This window comes from Corvus hawaiiensis, chromosome Z (assembly GCF_020740725.1).
Source record: "Corvus hawaiiensis isolate bCorHaw1 chromosome Z, bCorHaw1.pri.cur, whole genome shotgun sequence".
NCBI classification, from domain to species: domain Eukaryota; kingdom Metazoa; phylum Chordata; class Aves; order Passeriformes; family Corvidae; genus Corvus; species Corvus hawaiiensis.
The window spans coordinates 7134034-7142230 of NC_063255.1; the positions used below are offsets into that span (position 1 = coordinate 7134034).

The window sequence follows — 8197 nt, forward strand, 5'->3', positions numbered from 1 at the left end:
ATGTTTAATTATTGAACTTCTATTCTAGACTTGGTCTGATTAACTGCCCATTCTCACAGATTAATACACTGTTTTTACTGATACACTGAAAGTTGACTGCTCAATCTTTCAAAATGATGAAAAGTTGCACCAGACCTAACAGACTAGTTAAACATTTGTTCAACTTTTAAAAACCTTGAGTCATCCCTCTGCCTGCCTCAGGGCTACATAACGTGCTTAAATTAAAGCTTGCACAATCTTAAATGTTTGTGTGTGCACTGGGCAGTAGCACTTAGGAGATTCCAGGATGCAGAAGGCACTTAATCATAGCATCAGTAACTGTTTCAGCTACTACCATTTGTAACAACTTAATAGTAAAGAGAAAAACATCTTACAAAAGTGATGTCATTTACCGAAGTCATTTGCCACAGAAGACAGGAAACCTTTAGAGTACAATAGAAACCATGCCAAAAAATGTGTCCCATATCCACACTTAGAGACACTTTTATCCACTTTGCACACAAATGCTCTAGAAGAACTAACTCTTCTGTCCTGAGGGTGGGAGCAAAGAGAAGTTACTGTTCCTGAAACACGAGTGCCTCCCACAGAAAAGACTCAACTGTTTTCATTGCGGATTCCTCTCTACGTATTGTTTGGGCTGGTGATTCAGGGGTAACTGCTCCAGGGATTGCCTGATCCCAGATGGTACCCCTTCTTAAAGGGAAGCATTTCCACTGCCTCTGTTGGCAGGGTGAGACAGAAGACTGCAGAACTACTGCTACAAATCTGACCCTTACTGCAAATCCATTTGTTATCTGTAGAAGTTCAGTTTCAAAAAATATTTATCTTCTGTATTATGTATGGCCACACCATATAAAGTTACTGACCACTGTATAATTACAGTGAGCCTGTATTAACACTGGCACAGAATAGAGAATTTTGTAGTTCGGTGGAAAAATTAAGTGCATTTTCATTGACCAGTCTGCAAACTGACCTTGCAGCATTTAATTGTGCAGTCTTAGCAAAAGCAGGTTTGATGGAAAATATATACTGAATTTTACCTCAGGAAGTTGCAGAGTTGGTTTTAACCGAGAAACTCATTAGGCTGATTTCTACCTATGCCAATAACTCAAACCAGTTCATTCCTCTAAATGTAAGGAGGACGGCATGGGAACAGACTTTCATTGACTTATGCCATTGCAAAACACAAACAAAACCCATGAGTGTCCTTCTATTCCCTACTGTTTTCATTTGTGGGGAAGAACAATCCAGTGAAACTAGTCTGATTTTCACTTCAATTTCTGAGTATGTATAACTCCATTTCTCAGTGAGTAGCTTGTCATTAGAAGTCTACTAGTATCAACCTCCATGCAAGACTGCATTTAACAAGTAAAAAAATTAACGATGCCATTCTTAAATTTTACTTTAGAGTAACATAAAAATTCAACAACAGCAGTACCCTCAAAACCATGCTCTTAAATTACTGGTTTATGACTACAGCCTTCATTTAAATGCTGTTGACTACAGTTTATGACTACAGCCTTCATTGTCCAAGCTTATGACTAATGTATCACTGAATAAGCAAAAACAATGGGTGTGACAACAAACTCTGAAGGGGAAGGAAGTACCTAAGACTTGTAAATGCTCACTGGTCAAAAGGAACGACGAGTCAAAGGGTCCACAATCAATCAGAAAGTTTTATTAGTAAATTACACACTTGGCATGGAAACTGGTGTTTGTTCCTGACCTACTATATAAGCACACAGCTGTGGGTTTTTGATAAAAGGGGTAGGGGGAGAGAGAAAGGACCACCACAATCCACTGCGTGCCTGAAGTCAGCTTCCCTACAATGGGCAACACCTGTATGACACTAATTTGACATAGGTTTAGAGGCAGACTCTACAAACTGCTCAAATCTAACAAAAGGCATGAGAAATGTACGAATTACTGTTTTGCAGTGTGCATCCACCAATGTTTGATACATACTGAAAGGTTTTAATGCCTAAGTGCAATTATTTGTGCATCTTCTTAATCTGTGCTCTACAGAAGATTCACTCCTCAAGAAAAGAATCAGGTGTTTTGCTAAGAAAGCCACAAAGCCATTATCAATTTCAGAATAGAGAATTATGCAATACCTCCATCCCATCACATCTTCCTTCACAGCATTGCAACATCAAAACAGCTGTAATTGCCATCTGTTAAAGGCCAGATAATGTTAATCTGCTGGCAAAGAAGGGATGTTTTATCCCCAGAGTAATGTCTTAGAGGTTTATTACAGATTTTTTTTTTTTACATGTTTTCATCCTATGGTAATTTAAGATTCCCAAGCCTTTTACTACAATTGCAAAAGCAGAGAAACCTAATCAAACCCATTTGTACAAGGAGGCTAAAGGAATTACTGAAAATCCCATGTAATAATAGCAGGACTACAAGGCACCATTTCTTGTAATTTTCCACCCCAAGAACACAGTGAGCAGACTCTTTATGACAACTACAACCAGGACGAGTTACTCCTGGCAGAGAATCACTATGAAGGGAGAGCTGCAGCAGTTTGTAGTAACCACCTGCAATGAACCAAGTTTCTCACATACACTTTAACAAAGAACAGCTTATCATACAAATACTCTTCTCTTACACCTACCACTACCTACTAAACCATATCACAAAATGCCACGTTGACTCATTTTTTGAACAATCCCAGGGATTGCAACTCCACCACCAACCTGAGGAGCCAGACCCACTGCTTAACGACTCTCTTCATAAGTTTTTCCTAATATCCAATATAAACCTCCCCTGATGCAACCTGAGGCCATTTCCACTTGTCATAGTGATGCCTTTTCCTGGTCTTAAAATCAAGAGTCATACACGGTTAAGGGGAAAAGGGATTTCACCTTGGTATTTATTTTAAGGATCCTTAGGTGCACACGTCCAGGTCATATGCATTGAAATGCACCCCGCCGAGTCTATCCCTGAAGATCAGGTATAACATTACAGGTTTTAATAATTAGCATATCTAAGATTCCCCAATGAGAGGCTCAAGTGAGCCCCCCTCCCCAAGGAACCTTCCCCTGGATGGTTCTATCTTGGTTTACAGAATGTGTTCTGGAGAGGACCTTGGGGTCTGGGGCACACTGATCCTTAGCTATGAAGCTTCTAAAATGTTTAGTCTCTTAGCTTAACAAACAAGTTCAAGAATGTAAGGAAAAACCACTAGGAATACGGAAGTGGTAAAAAGGTATAACAGGGGTATAAAAGAAAAGACAAAAAATCTTCATGGCATCAATAGAACCACAGAATCATTAAGGTTGGAAAAGACCTCCAAGATCATTGAGTCCAATCTTTGATTGAACACCACCCTGTCAACTAAACCACAGCACTAAGGGCCAAGTCCAGGTGTTTTCTGAAATCTTTCAAGCATGGTGATTCCATCATCTCCCTGGACAGCCCATTCCAATGCCTGATCACTCCTTCTGTGAAGAACTTCTCCCTGATACCCCACCTGGACGTCCCCTGGTGCAGCTTAAGGCCATTTCCTCTCATCCTGTCACTGGCTGCCTGGGAGAAGAGACTGACCTCTAACTGGATACAACCTCCTTCTAGGTCACTCTGAGCCTCCTTATCTCCAGCTCCCTCAACCACTCTTCACAGGACTTGTGCTCCAGACCCCTCCCCAGCTCTGTTGACCTCTGGACTCCCTCCAGCACCTCAGTGTCTTTCTTGCAGTGAGGGGCCCAGAACTGGACACAGCACTCGAGGTGTGGCCTCACCAGTGCCCAGTACAGGGGGACAATCCCTGCCCTGGTCCTGCTGGCCACACTACTGCTGATCCAGGCCAGGATGCCATTGGCCTTCTTGGCTACCTGGGCACACCCTGGCTCATGTTCAGCTGCTGTCACCAGCACCCCCACATCCTTTTCCTGCCACTCTTCCCCCAGCCTGTGGCACTGCCTGTGATTGTTGTGACCCAAGGGAAGGACCCGGCACTTAGACTTGATGAAACTCACACCACAGGGCTCAACCCATCAATCTAGCCTGTCCAGATCCATCTGCAGAGCCTTCCTGCCCTTCAGCAGATCAACATTCCCATACAATTTGGTTTCACCTGTGAACTGACTGAGGGTGCACTCAATTCCCTCATCCAGATCATTGATAAAGATATTTAACAGAAGTGCTCCCACTACTGAGCCATGGGGAACCCCACCCCTGCCCAGCCACCAGCTGGATATAACTGCACTCATCAACACTCTCAAGGCCTGGACATCCTGGCAGTTTTTACCAAGTGAACAGTGCACCTGTCCAAGCCATGGGCTGTCAGCTTTTCCATGAGAATGCTATGGGAAACTGTATCAAAGGCTTTAATAAAGTCCAGGTAGATGACACCAAGTACTCTGTGAAACTGTTCAGAGCGGAAAACATTTAAGAGGTAAAACACTTCACTAACAAGTCTCTAACCTGCAAATCTGAGGTAAATCTTGGTGACTGAAGAACACAATACGGAAGTACAACTGCTTTTTATAAAATGAAACATCTGTGGCTTGAAGAGGAGTTACAGCATGACCAACCTGAATTTGAGACAGTGCAGGTACTGGCTAAGGCAACACATTTCTGGAATAGGACCAACAGGTTAGGAAATGTCTCAGAAATTCCTATAAAGGATTCATAGAATGATGTGAGCTCCTCTCTTTCCTACCTGGCCACCCACAATTTTACCTTCCAAGGAGTCAAGTCTTCACTTCGTAAGACTGGCCGTTTTTGTTGCTGTGGGCTGAGGTCAGGTTTTTCCTCATCACATGTCAGATGTCTCATGAAGGGTACATCACCATTTAGTCAAGACTAACATGCTACCAGTCATCTACACCTTCTAATAAATCACTGCTTTATATTCTTAAATTGTATATATTGCACTTGCAGTCTACATGCACAAAAATTCCTGAAGTGGTTCACAGAGGGTGGATTACATATTCACCAGTCTAGGCAGTAAATGTGAATAAAGTACATTAATTTCTAGAAGTGATCGCTAAACGAACTGATCAACTACTACAAAGAATTTTACATTGCAAGCTCAGAAATTAATCTGTTCCGGTGAAGAACGTTCCTTTGCTTAGTACATTTGTGTATGCTGCATATGACCTTAGAATACAGAATTTCTTAAGGAAACATAGGTCTTTAATATAATTTAATTTGACTGGCATGTTTAGACCAGGAAGCCCATGAAATACTGCTGTAGGGAGTTTCAGCTGATACATGATAATGATCCTAAAGGAAGAAACCCAGCATTTTTAAGCAGTGGGAATGGAAAGGCAGAGTTGATGAAGACAAAAGAATTATTGAGGAAGAATTACTGAGAAGTCATCTGCCTGTTTTCATCTCCCTGCTACTAGTGGTAAAGGGAAAGGCACTAAGAGGCCAAAGTTGAGTCAACTTCTTCCAGTACAAACCTCATTCATCTTTGCAGAACAAAAAGTCTTTGTAAACAACCATCCCACCTCGTATGACCATGCATATTTCATTTTAAAGAGTGGAGGATGAGCAAAGAACAGCATTCTTTAAAGCTGGGAGATATTAAAGGATTGGGTATTGAAAACTGGTTTAGCTGACTTGGCTACAGAAGGAGGGAAAAGACAACAGTGCAAGGAAATCCTGCCTGACAGTACTGCACTGCAGGAAGAATGACAAGAATGACAAGCTCATGTAACACTAAAATTAGCTGACTACAGCCACTGTCCATAGTTTTCCAAGACAGTATCAGCAGGCAACACGTAAATTTGCAGTGAGAAAATATTATTCCTACTTACATATGGTATCAGGCTCTGAAAGGTAAATCGGATTTATACAGAAACATAAAGAAGACATTTTCAGCAGTTTGGCTCCCAAATAATTTGTCTAGTCAACTCTGAACAAAGTGCTGATTCTCCACTCCTGAATACAAAGTAGTTCCTCTAAATGTCCTTTCTCACTATTTTTTCTGCTTAACAAAAAGAAGTAAAAGCCAAACTCATTACATTTAGAAGTGCCAACAACTGTACCATAGTTACTTTGAAGGAAATAAACAGTATAAAATAAAAAATATTTAATATTTACATTTCAAGCACTACTGAACTACAGCCTAGAATTAGTTCTACTGGATTTCAGTATTTTCCTTAAGCTCTCTAGAAAAAATACAAGTACCAGATAAATCTGAAGAGATTGTGTTTAAATGTAAGATTCCCACGTCCTTGGTCCACACTCCATAATCAAACAATTGCATCTACTGTTGCTTATTAGTTAATGGAGTTAAGACATGGAAACAGTGATACCATAAAACATTCAGGCAACTGAGGGTTTTTAAGAAATGTTATTGCCAAAGACTGACACTAACCACACACAATAGTAGTCACGCAAAAAAGTAAAATCGGCAACGACAGAATAGTATTTTTACCTTTCACAGTTTCTGAAGCACAGGACATGTACAGACATCCGCATCTGACCAAGACCCATCCATTTATGGTGTCACTGAAGATAAAGTTGTGACAGATGTTAAGTATTCCCTTCTTGTGTCACCAGGGAATTTCCTGGAACTGCTGGACAACACCTTCAAACTACTAATCTTGGCTAACAGAAAAAAAACCCTAAAAAAACAAAACAACCCTTATTACCTAACATTGAAGCTTTACACTTTGTCTTAAAGAGGAATACAGATTTTGCATAAAGCCAGCTAACACACTGAAAATACTCAGCAAGCTTGCTTTTTGTTCCCAGCCCTTTAACTGAGGTCAATGAAGAGAGACTGGTCTGTTCTTTGGCATTTTTAAAGCTAATCTGTAGGAGAATGCAAACTCCCATAAGTATTATCAACAAAGAGATGTTTTCGGAATAGACCGTTTATGTCTTCAGCAGACTATAGTCTGCTTTCCTATCTGCCAAAACACTCTGGAGGATTTTAATCAACCTGGTATTAGTTTGCAGACATTCCATTTTCTTTCAGTTTTTCAGAACTCATTTACAGTCCTTCAATTCTTACAGCCATAATTTCTGAGCTGAGATGCAGCTCCTAATCAGCGAAGTTAAGCATACTGTGAAAACTTTGCTTTATTCAGGTACTACCTGAAGATTCCTTACAACTTGTTCATAGCACATGAACAGCTCCACATCAAATGCTCTAAATTACTAATTTCTATTTTCCTTTAGTGACAAGAATTGGACATAATGTGTGCTCAAACTGGCATTAAAAGAAAACACATGCTGTCAATGCTATTTTATACATAGCATAAAAATTGAATTTAACTTGAAAAAAATTCCATGTTCATTGAAAGGTTTGATGTCATTTCTCAACACTACTCTGTCAAAAACCTTCAACTTAATCTTGAATTAAAGTTCCAATACAAATAGCAATCTTTACAAAAACACGGAGGTAAAAGATGGGGGAAAAACACTCAATGACCCGAGTTTAGCACAAACTACAGGTAGCAGAATCACCTAAAAGGAATCACAGGTATGTGGTTATGGTGTTCTCAGGTTTAAATCAGTTCAGCAAAACCTTTTAAGAACACTTACCCTGACTCACCACCAGAAGGACAACAGAATTCCCTTGAATAAAGAAGGTATCGACACAGTATTTTCCAGTAAGTTTTTCAACATGTTCTCCACGTAAGATTACTTGAGCGCAAAAATAAACAGGCACCTGACAGTGCACTTAATTCCCCACCCCAACTTCCCTTGTCAGCATTTTCCTCCAGCTGAAAAATCACACTGAAATGTTTTCCTGCAGATTAAATATTTAAAGACTCACAAAATTTAAAACAAAACTGAGTATTTTATCTTTCTGTAAATATTGCTCAAGTTTATTTCTCTTAATTCTATTTCTCCTTCACAGCAGACTTGGCCCTTCCAACTCTCATCCTCTCATAAAAAGTAGTAAACATGACTTTTCATCTTTGAATTATTTCAAAAGCATTCTATGGACTGGTTTGTTGGTTCCATTTTTTTATGGGAGCTTGCAGCTCTATGCTAGAACAGCCAACGTTTTTTTTTTTTTGGTCACCTTTCTGTGCAAATGATTATGAAGAATGGGGCCAGAACAGTTGTTTTATAGAAAATCTAGCAATTGCAGAACTCCTTCTGCTACCTGACCACAACTCACACATCGTAAGATGGGAGACAAAACAAAAAACACCCAGTGATCTAAGTGGTCCTTTAAGCACTGCTAAGCCACGTTCCCTTCAAATGTTTACTCTAGGTC

At 40.1% G+C, this 8197-nt stretch overlaps 1 protein-coding gene across 2 annotated transcripts in view; it reads right to left on the reverse strand.

Annotated features, from left to right (window-relative positions):
- The window catches only part of IL31RA (interleukin 31 receptor A), a 42082-nt gene extending 35535 nt beyond the window's left edge, over positions 1 to 6547 (reverse strand). For both annotated transcript variants that reach the window (XM_048291913.1, XM_048291911.1), the window contains exon 1: positions 6398 to 6547. The gene's annotated coding sequence lies outside the window, so the exon portion shown is untranslated. The remainder of the gene's footprint in view (positions 1 to 6397) is intronic.
- Positions 6548 to 8197: the final 1650 nt, after the last annotated feature.